Here is a 19,371-nt window from a genome sequence, read left to right on the forward strand (position 1 = left end):
AGCTAAGAGAACCAAGTAACTGATTTGGAAGCCATCTTCTGTAGTTGTATTCTCATACAAATACTGACTTGTTTGCCTGTCTTCTCCTTTAAATGTGGGCTTCTTGGGAATGGGGATGAGAGTTACAGAAGGTGAAGCATCAGAGGGGGAGAAATATTATTAAACAAGCATCAGCCATATGAATAGTAATATTTATTGAGAACTTAATGTGTGCCAGACACTGTCTCAGCATTTCATGTGTACCAACTCATTTAATTCTCACAAGTCCCTTGAGACGTCTATTATGACCCCATTTTATAGAGGAATAAATTGATACGCCCAGAAGTTAAGTATCTTGCTCAAGGTGACACTGTATGTGATAGAGCTGGAATTCAAATCCAGACTTGGGTTCTCAATATTCAGCTATACTCTGTGTCAGTACTTTTTAGATTGGTTCCTATAGCAGGGACCTCAGTAAATAGACATATTAAAATTTCAAAATAACCTGGCAAGGTTACTATATTTTAGACTACATATGGAGAGGCTATTTTTCCTAGATTACACAGATAGTAAGTGCTAATGCCAGGATTTTGGACTAGGTTCTATCAAAAAAGTCTCTGTTTATTTATAAGTATTTTATAATTATTATTAAAAAACTTACTGTAAGTTTTTTATAATAAAACTTGTAAGTATTTACTTATTTTAGATTTTTTGAAGTTCAATGGAAAAAATACAAATTCGCTTTCATTAATGTTGCACAAAAGTTATTACTAGAATCAGAAGTAAATAAACCACATTATTTACACCACTATCTAGTTCTTCATATTAACTTTACTATTTAAATATAAAGTAGGTATCAATTTAGGGATTGGAAAAGAGATAAAATAAAAACTTTCCTAAGATGTCTATTTTACACTGGGTATAGCTGTGCTCACTGAAATGGATTCTTTTACTTTTTCTGTGCAGGTACTCAATTGCATATGAAACTGAACTTGCTTAACAACTGAGGGAGAGTAGAAATAGAAGCGATGAGTTCGTATCCTGGCACATTGTCATACAATTCAAACAAAGGGGCATCTACCAACTTGTAATTTTTAGGGACTGTAAACAAGACTTTCTCTTGAAGCTGAATCAGAAACAACTACTTATGTTCCTTAGGCTTTGTAATGTCTGCAGGAATATGTTGACAATGGCAGAGGTTCAAAATTTAGTCTCCACCAGTTATCAATGCAGTCATCAGTGATTCAGCCTTGGAAGACTCTATCTTGACGATCCAATATCTCCGTCATTAAGCATTTTAGTCTTTCAACTTCATCTTCTGTGTTTCGTTAACTACCAGGTAATTTGAAGAAAGTCATCCCAATGTCACATGAGGTAGCTATTGCTCATACAATCAGTACTCCTTCTACAGTCCCTTTCATGTCAGTTTTATAAAATTCTTTCCTCATGTGCTGAAATCCGTCTCCAGCAGAGTTATGCTCATAAAGGAGCTCATTTGTACCAAAAGTTTGAGTGGTAAGAGGTTGGTGGTATACTTGATCAGCTGCTTATGCTCATTGTGGAATGCCTGCTTACCCCAATCCCTGCAGCCTGTCTGCTAGCTATTGGGCAGTGCTACAGACATGCTGGTGAGCATGGCCACTATCAGAAAGTGGAAGGAGAGCAAAAAACTAGAAAATGGGAGGTAGAGGAAACTTACCCCTGTGCAGTACAGGCAGTGGTTGTCTGTGTCCTGCTAAGCCATTGTCACCTGCCATTAACAGAAGAGTGCAAGATCTTATTTATATTTAATTCAGAGGTCAGCACACTTTTCTATACAGGGCCAGATAGCAAATGTTGCTCCGTGTTCTCAATTGGAACTACTCCAACTCTGTTGTTGTAGTAGAATAGCAGCTCTAAGACTATATGTGTGTGTGTGTGTGTGTGTGTACACACACATAAACACAGAAGAACATGGCAGTGAGCCAATAAATATGGGCACTGAAATTTGAATTTCATATAATTTGAATTTTACATGATATACCACTGAATATTCTTTTCTCTCTCTAGGACCTTGAAAGCTAGGCAACTAGGCAAGCTGTCTACCACTGAACTGCAGTGTGGTAGTGTAAATATTTATAGCTGTGTTATTATTATTATTATTTTCCAGTTATTTAAAAGTGTAAAAACCATTCTTAGCTAAAAAGTTGTACAAAAATAGATGATGGGCCAGATTGAACTGCATACTGTGGCTTGCTGGACTCTGCTTTAAACCATTCACTTATTAAGCATATATTGAATTTTTTATATGGAGATGGGCTGGGCACTGGGGAGTTCCAACCTCCTAAGATGAGACAAGTGTAGTAAGAACTATGATAAAGGTATACTTACAAGGTATAGTGGGAAAACAGATATGGCAGGTTCCTTTGTTTCATGGATGAATTTGTGAAGGTACTCACAAAAGAAAAGGTTGTTGTTGAGTTGCCAGGCTCTTCGTGTAGGAGAAAGCATAGCATTACTAAAGCAGAAAAGGAGGACTGATGCCAAGAGATGAACTTTGTTGAGAGTAGGGAAATGGGGAATTAGTTTTTAGAAAATTTTCAGCCAGGGAGTAATATGATCTGATTTTTGTGTTTTAGAAAGATATGCTCTGGAGGATGGATTTGCAGGGAGGAGAATAGGAGGGGGACGGATAAGTTACCATAAGATATTTGCTGTAGTTGTAGGGGCAAGTAGATATATTTTGGTGATTGATTAGGCATAAGGATTGTGGAAGAAGGGAAAATTTAAGAAAACTCTTGGATTTGTGGTTTCATCAAGATATATATAAAGGACAGAGAAGTATGCTTTGAAGGTGGGTGCCAGAAGTAGTTAAAAAAGAAGTGTCTTTGATTTTCACCTTGTTGGGCTTGAGACACCTGTAGAGATGTTAGGGGGGCTAACTTGTGAGATTGAGGTCTGCGCTAAGATGAATCAACCCATAGCAATAAAGTTAATTGCTCAGGCATGGTGAGAACATACAAATTGGGAAGATAAAAAGATTAACCACCAAACCCTGTGGAACACTTAATATTGAAGGAACAGGAGACTGGCTGAATGGAAATAGCACAGAGAGTAGAGGAACTGGGAAGGAGTGTTGATGGTATTGAAACTTGGGATGGTGGTTTTTTCAGAAGGAAGATATGCTTAATATTGCTGCAGAAAAGTCAAGAAACTAGCAAATAAATTGTTCATTGGCCTGCGGCCTTGGAGTGGGGATGGTTATAGAAGTTAATGAGCAGTTTCAAAGGAGTAAGCTGGAGACCAGATTGTAATATGTTAAATCCTGAGTGCGCAGGAGAAATTAGGGACCTTCCTCAAAAGAATTTTTTTCTGTGGAGGGAGAGAGAAATGACAATAGCTGGAGGTTTCTCTAGCACCTAGATTAAGGTTTGGCATATAATAGAGATATCTAATTATTTCATCCCAATGACCTACAGATCTCCATTTGAATACCTTATGATATTTTTTCTCCTTTTTTTCTTTATAATAGTACTAAAGATTGAACCCAGGCCTTTATTTCTAATAGGCATCTCTAACTCAGTACATTGGAAACAGAACTCTTGACTTTTACTGACGATGAGGCCTGGGTTCTCCCTTTCTCATCTCAGTAAAATGGCCCATTTCTTTCTACTTACTTTTACAATGATGACCAGGCTGCAATCTTTGGCTCCTTTTCCTTTATCCTACATCAACATGTCCTGTTGGCCCTATCTGCAAAAGTATACCCAGGTCAGGACTGGGGATGTGGCTCAGTGGTGGAACATGTGCTTAATATGTGGGAAGCCTTGGTTTCAATCCCATGAAATGAATGAATGAATGAATGAATGAATGAACGAACAAACTGACAATCAACTATACTAGGCATTATTACTGAAGCTGGGAATAGTGATGACAGCTAAGAAGTTCATCTCATTGTAGAGCTTACATCTTAGTAGAGATGAGGGCCAGAGATGAAATGTATGATTTTGGATGGTGATAAATATTCTGAAGAAAAATTTAAAGACTAAAGGTTAAATAATTATGGAAGTTAGATGGGTAGTTTGTGTGGGCTACTTTAAAGAAGATGATTAGGTATTTCAGAGGAGGTTAGATTAAGATAGGTTGGGAAGCTCTCTAGGTGAAGGATAAAGGTAGCTTGAATGGGTGTTCTGAGTGGCCGTGTGTGTGTGTGTGTGTGTGTGTGTGTGTGTGTGTGTTTTGCTGGCAATTGAATCCAGGGCCTCACATACGTTGAGCACATGCTCTGCCACTGAGCACTTAACCCCCAACCCTGATCTGGGTGTACTTTGTAGGTAATGCCAACCGGACTTCTGGTGTAATGTAGGGGAAAAGACGTGACCAAGGGTGACAGCTTGGTCATCCTTGTGAAAACAAGTTATGAGAAGAGGGCCAATTATTGAAATGAGCAAGGCAGGAAGAAGGGAGGAACATTTGGAAGACAGAAGTCGGGAATTCTGTTTCCAATGTATTAAGTTATATATGTCTGTTATATGTGTCTGTTAGATATTCAAATGGAGGTTTGTAGGTCATTGGGATGAACTGTAGTTTAGTTGGTTGGGTAATGAATATGAATAAATTCGGACTGAGAAAAAACCTTTAGGAGTCTTAAAGTCAAGACATGATGTGATTATTTTGCCCTTTTTTCCAGTTTATTGTGGCTTGAGTTTACCAGACCTTTTAGAAGATGACTAGTTTGGAGGCCTGTGAACCTTATCTTTTTCTCCATAGTAGCAGAAGAGAAGGATCCTAGAGGTAGAAAACCCACTTGTCTCATAATGCCAGTGTTGTAGCTGTATAGGTCTGATTTTGTAGATCTCACTGTGCATATTAGTCCAGTTTAACAGCTGGATAATGAATTAATTTATTTTAGTCCTTTTCCTCCAATAAAATCAAGAGGAAGATAGAATAAGACCTTTTGGTCCAGAAGGAAATCAATTGCAGCAGCAGCCTCTACCTACTCCCATTCCTGCATCTTTACCTCTAGCTGTGGTTTAGAAAGGCAGAGTCACACATACTTCTTGAAATCATACTTTAAGTTTGTGACAAAGTCAGGACTAGAATCTAGATCCCATTACTCTTATTCCAGCCCATTCTCTATACAGTACAGAGAGAGCACTGAGAGAACCAAAACTTTGGGCTCAGAGAGAATTTATTAATTCATAGATATCCCAAGGCCAGACTTCTATAGTGGATAAAGTTTTCCTATTTACTATGAAATTTTTACTCAGATGCTGAATATTCAGTGCAGTTAGGAATAAAGCTTTGGAGCTTGTTATGGTTTGGAAGTGAGGTGTCCCCCCCTAAAAGCTCATGTGTGAGATAATGCAAGAAGGTTTAGAGGAGAAATGAGTGGGTTGTGAGAGTATTAACCCAATTAGTGAATTAATGCCCTGATAGGGATTAAACGAGTGTAACTGAAGGTGGATAGGGTATGGCTGAAGGAGGTCTGTATTGGGGATGTGACTTTGGGGCATATATTTGTATTTGGCAAGTGAAGATCTCTCTGTCTGCTTCCTGATCATGTGAGCTGCTTCCCTCTGCCACACTGTTATGCCATGTTGTTCTGCCTCACCTTGAGCCCCCAGAAATGGAGGTGGCTGTCTGTGGACTGAGACCTGAAATTATGAGCCCTTAAATAAACTTTTCCTCCTCTACAGTGGTTCTGGTCAGGTCTTGTAGTTATAGCAGTGAAAAAGCTGACTAAAATAGAGCTAGACTTCCTGGTTTCAAATGCCAGCTTGGTTACTTACTATGACTTTGGATAAGTTATCTCTTTATGCTTCATTGCATGAAATGGGCATAATGCGTAGCAACTTGAGGGTGGTTGTATTTGGTTATTACAGATAAAATGTTTAGAGTAGTGCCTGGCACATGGTAAGCACTTGTTTTTTAGCTGTTGTGTCTTCATCATTCTCATCTTGGATATAGAAATATCTATCTTCCTTAATTCTTTGCAGATAGTTTTCAAGTTCTATGTACAACATATTTTGAAATATATATACATTGTGGAATGGATAACTCAAGCTAATTAATACATGCAGTACCACCTCAAATTTATTCTTTGTGGTGACTTTCCATATAATTTGAGTGCTAATAACATAAAAGATATCTTTCCTTATATAAAATAATGGTCCCTGCTCTTGAATGAGGCATTTATTACATTCTAATAGGGAAGGAAGTTTAAAAACTAGATATATTACAAGGCTTATCTATTCAGAATTATAATGCAATGAGAGCAATAAATATTTTCTTTCTTTTCTGACATTATGTCAATTCAAAATGTGTTCAGATGAAGGCCAGGGGACTGAGAAGGGGTTTGTCTGGATAGAGTAGAAAAAGACTTTCCAATCAACAAAACTGGCTAGGGCAGGAAAACACAAGGGAGAATTTGTGAATAGTGAGAATAGTTTTAGAATCCAATGGAGCTAAACCAAGGCCAAGTATAGCAACTATATTTCTCTTTTGGTTGTGTTTCTAAATTGGTATATCAAAGTGTCACTATAGACATTATCAGAGACTGTCATTGAGTCCTTATGAACATGATAGATATGTCACATGACATAAAAGGAACTTTGCATTGATTGAATAGTTCACAGATTGTTGTGTCATGTAGATGACTGTCAACCGGGTATAACAATAGCACCTCAGATGATTCTGTATCAGTTTTTTTCTAAGATGGTTTTTTAAATCAACTTAGAGTCTGGGGATGTAACTGAGTGTTGTAGTGCTTGTATGCACAAGGTCCTGGGTTCAATCCCCAGCACTGAAAAAAAAAAATTGGCTAACACATACTTCATATACTCCCTTGTTCTGTTACCCATCTTCAACACATCACATTTTACCTTTTTTTTTTTTTTTTTTTTAATTGCCGAGATTGAGCCCAGGGCCTCATGTCAGGTAAGTGATCTACCGCTGAATTTACACTCCCAGCCTTTTTGCTGTTTTTATATCAATTTCTTCTGCTTTTTTGAATTTGAGTATTTTAAAGCAAATCTCAACCCCACATGTCATTTTACTTACAAATGTTTCAGTATTTATCCATAACCAATATTTGTGTATGATATTTTTGTTTTGATATTGAGGATTGAAACCATAGGTGCTTAATCACTGAGCCTTATCCCCAGCCCTTTTAAATTTTATTTAGAGACTGGGTCTTGCTGAGTTGCTTAGGGCCTCATTAAGTTGCTCATGCTGGCTTTGAATTTGCTATTATCCTGCCACAATGTGAATACACAAAATTAACAATAATTCTTCAATATTATCTTTTTTTTTTTTTTTTAAAGAGAGAGTGAGAGAGGAGAGAGAGAGAGAGAGAGAGAGAGAGAGAGAGAGAGAGAATTTTTAATATTTATTTTTTAGTTCTCGGCGGACACAACATCTTTGTTGGTATGTGGTGCTGAGGATCGAACCCGGGCCGCACGAACGCCAGGCGAGCGCGCTACCTCTTGAGCCACATCCCCAGCCCCTCTTCAATATTATCTAATATTGAATTCATGTTCAGTTTTCCCATTTGTCCAATATGTCTTTTTAAAGTTAGGTTGATAGCCAAAGCACAGTGGCACACGCCTGTAATCCCAGTGGCTTGGGAGGTTGACACAAGAGGATTGTGAATTCAAAGCCAATCTCAGCAATGGTAAGGCACTAAGCAACTCAGTGAGACCCTGTCTCTAAATAAAATACAAAATGGGGCCAGGGATGTGGCTCAGTGATCAAGTGCTCTTAAGTTCCATCCCTAGTACTCCCCCACCAAAAACAAACAAACAAACAAACAAATAAATAAAGTTATGTTGTTAAAATCAGGTCCGCATACTTCATTTGGTTGATATGTCCTTTGAAATGTATACGAATATATGGGTTGTGGATTTAGTTCAGTGGTAGAGTATTTGCCTAGTTATGTGCAAGGCCCTAGGGTTTGAACCCCAGCAATGCAAAAATAAAATAAAAAGTACACTATTTTATAACAGCCCTTTACTTCCCTTTAAAAATGCTATTTATTTGCTAAGAATATTAGATCATTTTTTGATAGAACTTTCTGCATTCTGGATTGCATTTTTTAAAAAAACATTTAAAAAAATTTTTAGTTGTAGATGGACACAATACCTTTATTTAATTTATTTATGTGATGCTAAGAATCACATAAATAAATTAAGTGCTCTACCACTTAGCCACAACCCCAGCCCCTGGGTTGCATTTTTATGATACCATTTTAGCCTATTCTTTCACAAATGCCCTGCTCCCCATATTTCTTTTGAATGGTATTCAATTCCTGAGGCCTGACTCAGGTTTTTGTTTTATTATCTTTGGTAAGAATATTTCATAGGTACTTAATATTTTGTAGTATTCATTTTTATATAATATGGAGAGGCCCATAATGTCTAGTTGTTTGAGTGGGTTGGGTTGTCAGGCTCTCTCTTCACTGGTGGCCAGGGATGTGGATCCATTGTTTCATAGTGATTAAAGATGTTGATTTTCTTATCATTTTTGTTTTTTTATTAGAATTCTACAGAGAACTCTACTCATACTTTAGAATCACCAGAATGCTCTAATATAAAGGAAAAAATAAAAATGAAATAATGAGTAATGTCTTTCAAATTATAAATGCTCAAGGGGCTGGGGATTAGCTTAGTGGTAGAGTGGTAGAGGCTCCTGGTTTGAACTCCAGCAGTGGCTCGGTGTCACATTCCAAGCAACTGTATTATTGATGATTTAAGTGTATGTTAAAATCATGCAAAATTAGTATTTACATGTAAAATTGAGCTTGATTCTAAATTCAAGAAACTATAAATAGATTTTTCTGTTGTGACATTTCAAAGCATGGAAAGGTGGGACAGTTCTTCATTGATTAGTATTATTGTCTATCACAACAGGTTTCTAGAATCCCTGATAGTGACCTTCCAAGTGTCAACATGACAGTTATTGTGACAACCAAATTTTCATAGTACCTGTTAGGAAGTAATGTTATCCATGTCAAAAATCCCTTGGTCAAATGAATATAATGAGATAGGAAATTAAGTAATTAATATAAATATTTGAAAATAGGAGATTAAAATCATTGCTCTTTTGTTGATATTACTTTATACCATAAAACTCGAGACTTTAAAAATTATTAGAATTAACAAGATAATTTAATAACTGTCTCAATATATGCCTAAAAATGACAATTGCTAGGTCATAGGATAAGTGTACAACTTAATTTTTATGTAAATTTTTTTGGTTGAGTCATCTACCTCCCATAGAATTGCTTCTTTCCGATTAATGAAGGCCTTAATATTAAAACCTGACTACCTTGAAAGATTTTCATTTTCATGTAGATATATCATTTGGATTTCTGTTCATCTGTACTGGGGATTGAACCCCCTGCTACTAAGCTATATACCTAGCCCTTCTCTGCTTTTTCCTTTTTTAAAAATTTATTTTGAGGCAGGATTTTTGCTAAAATGCCCAGGCTGACCTCAAATTTGTGATCCCCCTGCCTTAGCCTCCTGATTAGCTGGGATTACAGGCAGGCACCTCCACTTCTTTACAGGCAAGCCCTCCTCTGCCTTTTCTTTATGCACCCTGGATTTCTTTGTGTCTAAAACGACTGGTGCCATACCCATGGTTTTTCTTGTTTGCTTTTAAGCAGAAAAGGTATTTTTGGTTGTTTTAAACACAATTGAGGGAGTAACTTGAAGATGGCATAAATGTAGGAAGTGAGAAAGATGAAAGCATCCACTTCAGGGAGAGGAGGAGGACATGGGTGGGATGAGTGGAGTGGGAAGCGAATCACAGAGTAAGACTAGAGCTCCACAGGGGTTAGACCTTTATGTAGGAAATGGCAAATGAGTCTGAGGGTCCTTGTAGGCTGCCCATACACAAGTGTTAAAAGACTTTGGAGCCAGGCATGATGGCTCAGCAGAAAGATCAAGAGTTCAAAGCCAGCCTCAGCAAAAGCAAGGTGCTAAGCAACTCAGTGAGACCCTTTCTCTAAATAAAATACAAAATAGGGCTGGGGATGTGGCTTAGTGGTCAAGTGCCCCTGAGGTCAATCCCTTGTACCTCCAAAAAAAATAAAAATAAGAAAGACCTTGGGAAGTACTTCAGTGTAATTTTGCAAAATTATTTGTCCTTGGCTCACAGCAAAAAGTTGATTTTTTTTTTTTTTCCCTGCCAGACTTAGCACATGTCTGTAATCCCAGAGGTTGGGAGGCTAAGACAGGAGACTCACAAGTTCAAGGCCAGCCGCAGCAATTTGTGAGATTTTGTCTGAAATTAAAAAAAAAAAAAAAAAATCTCAGTGGTTAAGTGCCCCTGTGTTAAATCTCCAGTAACACTCTCCCCCAAAAAGAAAACACCCCAAAACTAAAACAACAACAAAATTTTTTGTAGCATCCAGAAAGCACATACCTAATAAAAGTTTAGTGAAATAATACCCTATTTGAAGTATATTTTGATAAATTTCAATTCAGTTCAATTTTTAAGAAATTCTAATTAGATCCACTCGATTAGTCATTATTTGTGGGGAGCCAGTGCATCATTTAGTTTCTTTTTCTTTTCTTCTTTCTTTTTGTGGCACTGGGGATTAAACCCAGGAGTGCTTTACCACTGAACTATATCCCTATCCCTTTTTATTTTTTATTTTGATACAGGGTCTTGCTGAATTGCTGAAGTCCTTGCCAAATTGCTGAGGCTGACTTGTGATCTTCCTGCCTCAGCCTCCCAGGTTGCTGGGATGTGACCTGGAACATCATTTAATTTTATAACAAATATTTTTAATATCTATTGATTATCCTGAAATAAAATGAATAGATTGTAACTGCCTTACACATTACAGTGAAGTACTCAAATGCCTGTATTTCTGTGTAAGAAATAAGCTTGGTTTGAAAGGATAAAAACATACCTATTAAAAAGTGTAGAAAAGTGGATATGTGGATAGATACTAGAATGGAAATTGTTAGGATGAATAAAAAAGAATGATTTGTATATAGTAAGAAAGAAGGGCATCTTTATATATATATAGATATAGATATATAGAGATATATATAGATATAGATAGATAGCATAAGACAAATTACAGACTGTCAACAAGGAGAAATAAAAGTAGTATCAAATAGTCACCAACGTGTTTGACCTTATTTGTTAGTGTCAGAACAATTCCTTGTGAAATAATCTCATGGAAAACCTGATGGAACTCGCCTTTGTCAACCTATATGCATCTGTGATATTTAAACCTATCCTTTTCTAGGTGATGAGGAATAAAGAATAAATTGGAAGAAGGAACAGCAATAACTAGGTGGTAGACTTTAAGAGACCTTATTAGAGTAAAAAAAGAAAAATAATAGCAACCCCAAAGTAAGTTTATTTTTACAACATAGATTTCTAGTCATTTTGTCACAAATTAAAAAAAAAATTAAAAATTAAATATAAATTGCATGACATTAATGTAAAATTTTCAATTTTTTTTTAATCAAAATCTTTAGCAAGAATCCTGTGTTTCATAAGTTTGTACTAATTTAATGTTTGGAGATAAATCTATTCAGCAGAGTCTCTTGTATATTTGGAAGTTATAGCTATAAAAGCATTTTGTATAGGTAATATACTGTAAACTCAGCCTCTACAAATGATTTGTCATCACATTGTTTGCGGGGGAGGATGCTGAAAGTCTTTAGTAAGGCTCTAAATGAAGCAAAACGATCTTAAATTTATGAATAATGACAGTATCAATCAGGATTCTCCAGAGACAGAACCAGTAGGATTTGTATATATAGACAAGTGAGAGAAGTAAGAGGAATTGACTGACATGACTGTGGAGGCTGAGAAGTCCCTTAACAGACTAATTGCTGGTAGCATGGCCCAGTCTAGGTACAAAAGCCTTAAAACCTGGGAAGCCAGTGATGTACTTTTCAGTGTGAGGTCAAAAGCCAGAGAACCAGGAGGTTGCTGGTTTAAGTCCAGAGTCCCAAGGCTGAAGAATACATAGTTTTCAATGGGCAGGAGAGAGTAGAGTGTCCTAGCCTCAGGAAAAAGAAGAATCCCTTTTCTCAATTTTTTATTCTCTTCAGGCTCCCAGTCCATTGGATGATAACTTCCCACATTGAGGGAAGATTTTTCTCACTCAGTTCACTGACTCACACACCCCTCTTCTCCAGAAATATCCCTCAGGGAGGGAGGGGAATAGCACATAGGTGCCTAGCAAATGTGAGGGAGCCCAGGATTTCATTCCCTAGCATACAAAACAAACAAAAATGCCTTCACAGAGCATCCCAAAATAATGCTTTCTTTACCAGTTCTATGGGTATTCCTTAATCCAGTGAAATTAACACCTCAAATTAGTCTTTTTTTAAATTTATTTTTATTTTTTTTCAAATTTTCTGTGTATTGCAAGAAATCTAACATCTTTGGCACTTCCCCCCAGTGCTACTTGACCCTCAGTCATTGTGACTACCAAAAAATATCTTACACCTCCTAGTTCTATGGTGCCCCTTGGGAGTGGTAGTGGTACCTCCCAGTTGAGAGCTACAGTGACTTAGTTGATTTCACTGGGTTATGACCTGTAGTTGTAAAAGCTGGTAGAATTGATTGTAACATTATTGCATAGACAAGATTGTTACTTGTCCATTGTTTCAGTTGCTTTGTTCTTAACATTTTCATCTTCAGATTCCAAAGTAAATATTGATAGGCCCAGTAAGTTTTTTCAGCCTCCAATTTAGATGGTACCCAGGTCCTGAGAAATAAGCAGAAATCTTTTCAAAAGCAGGTTTCAGTTTGTCTTTTAATTTCTAAGAACCTATTCATTGACAGAGCATGTACTACCTTATAAGAGAATTATCCTTTGAACCAGAAGCATCTTTTTAAAATTTTTTAAAAATAAACTTTTTATTTTGGAGTAATATTCCATTTACAGAAACACTGAAAAGATAGTTTAGATACTTCCCATGTACTCACTTGTTTTCCCTGAATGCTAACATCTTTTATTATCTTGACACATTTGTCAAAACAGAAATCAGACTGGGGGTGTAGCTCAGTGGAAGGATATCTGCTTAGCATTAGCAAGACCCTGGGTTCAATCCCCAGCTCCAAAACAAATGAACAACTAAGAAACTTAAAAGTTGGTCTATTATTACTAAGTAAATTCTGGATTCCCGTTACACCCACTTTCCGCACTGTTAACCTTTTTCTGTTGCAGAATCCAGGATACCATGATGCATTTACTGCCTCCTAGTTTTAAGCTCAGTAGCTACTGAGTACTAGTAATTTTTACTAAGGCTAAGTAGAGCTATCACATCCCCGTAGCATTGCCTCCTCTTAGCTCTTCTACTTAATGGCCCATTCTGCCTTTTAGTTTCTCTTGACATAGTTTCTAGACACTTTGCCATTCAGTCATTATGCTGTACTATTTACCACTTAAAATAAGATACAAAGAACTGAATGTCATTCTTCACATAAAGTCTGGCAAGAGTAAATATTGTAGAAATTATTATAGTTACATAGCTTGTATAGCTGTTAATTCAGCTTAAATTTGCTTGTTTGCTGGCTTTTTAAATACCTGCATCGCATTTTGGGCTAAATGTTGACACTTATATTCTCCTTAACTATTTTTTATCCAGAATTTAAATGAATCCCTTTTAAAATTCTCTTGTTTTGGTATCTTCATTTCTTTCTCTTCTGATCTGTCCTTGGTATTTTAACTTTGTTTTCTTTCCCTCCTTTCTTCCCTTTCTTCTTTAACCCAGGGTCTATCTAGTACATGCTAAGCATATGCTCTACCTCTGAACTATACCCCCTGTTCCTGATTCTTTTATGCATAAGTTTATATAGTCTGATGAGTTCAACCAACTGTGGGTTGAAAACATTAAATAAGTTTTATCTGTATTAAACCTGTACAGACTTTTTTGGGGGACAGTGTTGGGAATTGAACCCAGGGCCTTGAATATGCTAAGCCAGTGTTCTACTACTGAACTGTACTCCCCAGGGCCTTGTACATGCTAGGCAAGCACTGAACTACATCACAGCCCCTCTTTTTAGAATTTTAATTTGAGACAGGGTCATGCTAAGTTGCTGAGGCCTTAGGCTTGGTATCTTCTTGCCTCATCTTCTGAGTGGCTGGGATTACAGTCATGTATTTGCTATTTTAATGATATGTGGCCAGCCAACTCTTTCCTTTGAGAATAGAATTGTTGTATATGTGTGAGGAAAGTGTCATGCATTCAGAAAAGTGTATAAACAGTATGTATTGAGGGAAAAAAAATAAAGCAAGCATCAATGGATCACTGCTCTTATTAAGAAATAGGACATCTCAGAAACATCTTTTTATTTATTTATTTATTTTTTTCTCTTTTTCTTTTGGTATCAGAGATTGAACTCAAGGGTGCTTAACTACTGAGCCATATTCCCAGCCCATTTCATTTTTTATTTTGAGACAGGGTCCTGCTTAATTGCAGAGTCTGGCCTCTAATTTGTGATTGTCCTGCCTCAGCTCTCTGAGTTGCTGGGATTACAATCATTTGCCACTATGTTTGGTTACTCACAAACATCTTCATAACCATGAATTGGAATTCTGTCTTAATCATCCTCTCACCTTTCTCTGTAGTTTTATTTCCAACACATAATATTTATTCCTGTCTAGGCTCTGTGCTGTTAAGTTACTAAACAAGGAGCAGAGAGCTCATGTCCCATTGTGTAAGGGAAGGGTAGTTGAACCCTTAGATGATGCTCCTAGGAAAAGGGAACCTGAGCAAGGTCTACCTTCAATTCCCCCAGGAATTCCTGAGAGACCCTTTGAAGAAGTCAATATATAACCTTATTTTATGAAGAAGTCATAATGGGCCAGATCGCAAATGGTCCTTGGAAACTCAGGACTCATCCTGGAGGGAGGGAGCTATGGCTGGACTGTCATTGGATCAAGCTGGATTTCTAGCAGAGATGCGGTCAGAGAGCTCCTGCTCACTGTGGCCTATCTCTAGCTCCTAGGAGCAGGTTAGAGCTGGGTGCTTCCTTGGAGTGAACCAAGTCCTGAGCCAACCCTTTCTCTTCCTGGAGGGTAAAGCAGAAATTTTATCAGCACACTTGCAAGACCAGCCAACTCCAGATAAGAAGCTATACCTGGCCCATATTCCTCAGATTCCATTATGTCATTAGGTTAAAAAGAAAATGAGAGAGAGAGAGAGAGAGAGAGAGAGAGAGAGAGAGAGAGAGGGGGGGGGAGGGAGGGGGAGAGGGAGGGAAGGAGGGAGGGAGAGGGAGAGGGGGAGGGAGGGAGGGGGAGGGAGAGAGAGAGAGAGAATGAGAATGAATGTTTTCTGTTCTTTTTACATGTGATAGTTGTAGTTTGTAAAGTTGACACATATACTGAATTAGCAAATACAAACCTCTGTTCCTAGAGGGAATAAAAAGGTTAGGTTCCTGTGAGCTCTGACCATAATATATAACCTTATTTTATGTGTATTTCTGTTGAAGGATTCTTTTGTTTTTTTCCTCCCTCCCTCCCTTCAGCCCTTCCTTCTACCAGGGATTTAACTCAGGCACTTAACCACTGAGCCAAATCCCATCCTTTTGTATTTTGGAACGGGGTCTTGCTAAGTTACCTAGGACCTAGCTGAGTTGCTGAGGCTGGCTTTGAACTTGGGATCTTCCTGCCTAAGCCTCCTGAGTTGCTGGAATTACAGGCATGTGCCACTGCATCTTGCAAAGGATATTTAAAAAATAATGTTGATTGATTAACATTGAACTCATGGCCAACAACACTAGAACTCATGCGTAAACTAATTATCTAATTGATTTTGGGACACAAGGCAGAACTTCATCATTACTGAGGCGGAGGGGAGCATTTTAAGTAGTGAAATCCCCAACAAACAGCACCGGGGAAAACACTAAATAGGGCATGAAAAGTACACTTGTTTACAGTATGAAAGCTGAAACAAGGAAGCAGAGCATTGCCTTATTTTGTCTGAGCTGTGAATTTCAGCCGGAAACATGTGTATCTCAATGACCGTGAAAGCACTGCAAGTATTGATATATTTTTATGTATATATACATAAAGCAGGCAAATTTAACCTACTGTGTTTGGGATGATAACTTGGGGCAGTCACTAGAAATGGGCTAGGCCTTTGGGTTCTGGTAATGTTAAGTGATCTAAAACATTGGTTACACACGGTGTGTGTTTACTTTGTGCATGGGGGTTCTTCCTGCATTGTCTACCTGGTGATTTTCATTGCTTTTCTCTCAGATTGGATCTCCTGATTTCTAGCTTCCTCTGTACATGACAAAAGTACATGCTTTTGTGGTTTACAGAGAAAGTGTGCATGGGAAGTAATTATTTTCGTCCTCAACATGCCTGAAAATGTTGTTCTACTACAGTATACTGAATGATAACTTCCAGGCATAGAATTAATTTGGAAATTCTTTGGAACTTTGTTGACATTATCATGTGCATTACCTTTTAGTGTCCTATGTTCCTTTTGAAAACAGCAGATTTTTCATCTTTGTGTGATCTCTACTGCTTTTTCTTACCTGTCACGTGGAAGTTAGTAGAATCTCTTTTTTTGATTGCTCTTCTGAAACAAGAACAATTGGTTTAGGTCCTTTCTTTTTTTCTTTAATTCATTGTGTTGAATGCTTTGTGGACACTTTCAGTCTGTCATTTCATATTCTTATTTTGGGAAGTTTCTTGAATTATTCTGTTGATTATTTTCTCCTTTTCATAATTTTGAAGCTCCTGGACTTGTGTTCCTTTTATCTTCTACTTTTTCTCTCTTTTACTCTTTTCTTCCCTTCCTTCTCCCTCCCTTCTTGTGAGGATTTAGTTACCCAATTTCACATCCCCCCTCCCTGTTTTCACTAAAGTATGCTTTGTTAATGAACCCTTGAATTCCCTTGATCAGAAGTCCTCTAGTCTAGGACATATTTTCACAAAATTATGACTCAGAGTCTCAAATGCTATTGTTCAGTACATCAGTGTCCAATATAGTGGCCAGTAGCCCCATGAGTACTTAAAATGTGGCTAGTGCCATTGAGGAACTGAATTTCAAATTGTTAAGTTTAAAATATTCACATGTGGCTAGTGGCTACTACACTGGACAGCAAAGCTACAGTAAAAGTTGGAATTTAAAGTCATTATCAATGTAACTACCATAAAGAAGACTTTTTTGTAGATGGACATAGTATCTTTATTTATTTTTATATGGTGGCTGAGGATCGAACCCAGTGCCTCACATTGGCACTCTACCACTGAGCTATAGCCCCAGCCCCAGCCCAAGACTTTTTTTTTTTTTAAAATATTTCATCTTCCCTGATTTATTTTTTTCTTTATATCAGTATGGACTTGTGGATTCCTGTGTTATTCAGTGGGTTATAAATCTGTTATTTCTGTTATTCATTTGATGTTCAGTTTGTGTCCAGTTTAGCCAGTGGGAGCCTCTTGAAGGTTTTTTTTAATGTCCTTTTGCCATGTCCTCATTAGTCTTTCTGTATCATTTCTGGATCACTCATTTCAGAAGTGTGTCAGAGTGGGTCAGGCCTGTGGATTTGCCCTGCCTTGAGGTCAGTCATATCTCCGAGGAACTCTGCATCTTTCTAGTGGAAGATGCTGTTTAGACACCAAAAGCTGGGTCCTCACTTGGTGTGCTCCTTGCTGCTGGGCCCTCAGCTGCCAAGGCACTTTAATTGCTTTCAACTACATTGAACAATTGAAGGACATTCCCATTATTGTAAAAAGGGAAAAGATGAGGGGAATGGGGTTGTGGCTTAGTGGTAGAGCCCTTACGTAGCACATGTGAAGCACTGGGTTGAATCCTCAATACCACATAAAAAAAAAAAAAAAAGGAAGGAAAAGCTGGGGTTACTTATCTCCACACAGTTAGTTGGTACTTGGCCTCCTAAGTGAGTTGCAGCTGGCTGGCGTTGATGGGGCTCAAACAAGCTATTACAAGAGCCTCTCTGGTGCTGGAGGAATACTGACCACTTTCTGGTTTTCTTTCTCCCTTTGGGCCTCCATTGGCAGAAGGTGAACCAGAAGACACTTTCCAAGGGTGTCTGGATAATAGAGTTGGCAGATTCTAGGTCTTTGTCTTTTTTAAACTTTGGTATCTGGGCTGGGGATGTGGCTCAAGCGGTAGCACGCTTGCCTGGCATGTGTGCGGCCCGGGTTCGATCCTCAGCACCACATACAAACAAAGATGTTGTGCCCGCCGAAAACTAAAAAATAAATATTAAAAAAAAAAAAACCAAAAAACTTTGGTATCATTGACATTTTGGGGCAGGGGGAATGCTTTGTAATATTTCCTGCCACCACAGAATTAATACCAGTAGCCTTTCCCCTCCCTGAAGAATGGGCTTGGAGCTGAGGTACGGTACTAACAATAATCAACATCCTACTTTATTTGAAATGCCCTTGGGAGGAAAATGGATGTTTATGTGCCTATGATAGTCCTGCAACATAAAGAGATTATTATGTTTCCTCTTTTGTGTTTTTTTAATTGAAGAAAATTAAGATGAGTTAAGTGATAGCTTCATTCTTTTTGTTAATTATTTCTGAACCTGTACAGAGCTTTATGTCTGCTCAGTGAGTCCCATTAAAGTCTGTGGAGAAACTGGAGCAGATATAAAGTAATGTAACATTGAAGGTAAGATTTTGGAGGACTTGTTATATTTTAAATTGGTTAGCCTGGAAAAGAGGAGAAAGTTACTGAGTTCTTGTTGATGGTGTTATTTTGATAGACTAGATTTGAAATAACCACTCTTTGTATAGGGAGTTCCTGATGTTGTGTTTCAGTGTTTAAAGAGGTGGTATTTGAGGCACTGCTCTGAAAAAGAGATACTGAGGGACTGCTTGGTAGGAAGTGTTGCATTAGGGTGAGACTGGGACAAGTCAGTATCTTCTAATACATATCCAGGACAAATCTTTTTCCACTACTGTAGAAAGAGCTGTCTTGTGCCTTACTTTTACTGGGAATCTATTACAGATACATGTGCAGATATTTCTAGCTCAAATATCATTAAACAAATAACATTAAGCAAATAGTATGTTTTCTGTTCTGTTTATTAGGGTTTTCAGAAGTTTCTTCCTTTCCTCCTTAAATAGTTGGAGAAAATTAGTTTAAAAGTATTTGACCAATAGACCAAGAAATTCCAAGTTTGTAAGGAACTCCTTAAATATAATATCCAGCTATTCTATTCATCTACTTTTTTGGGCAGAGTTGAACTGACTTTGAATCATTAGTGAGAAGAAGTTTCATCACACTCTTTACCTACTTCTTGACTCAGTGAAGATTGATAAAGTAATATATCTAAATCATCTGGCATATAATTAATAACGAAGTTGCTACTAATACAAATTAGAGTATAAGCTCTGTGTGGCAAAAATTCGCTGTTCTATCCTCAAGGGAAAAAAAAAAA

General features: G+C 37.5%; 1 protein-coding gene and 1 pseudogene across 3 annotated transcripts in view; one reads left to right on the top strand and one right to left on the bottom strand.

Annotated features, from left to right (window-relative positions):
- The window catches only part of Kcmf1 (potassium channel modulatory factor 1), a 76,860-nt gene that overhangs the window by 15,181 nt on the left and 42,308 nt on the right, over positions 1 to 19,371 (top strand). The window lies entirely within an intron of this gene.
- LOC113200396 (cleavage and polyadenylation specificity factor subunit 5 pseudogene) lies at positions 950 to 13,180 on the bottom strand (annotated as a pseudogene).

Source organism: Urocitellus parryii, chromosome 12 (assembly GCF_045843805.1).
Source record: "Urocitellus parryii isolate mUroPar1 chromosome 12, mUroPar1.hap1, whole genome shotgun sequence".
NCBI classification, from domain to species: domain Eukaryota; kingdom Metazoa; phylum Chordata; class Mammalia; order Rodentia; family Sciuridae; genus Urocitellus; species Urocitellus parryii.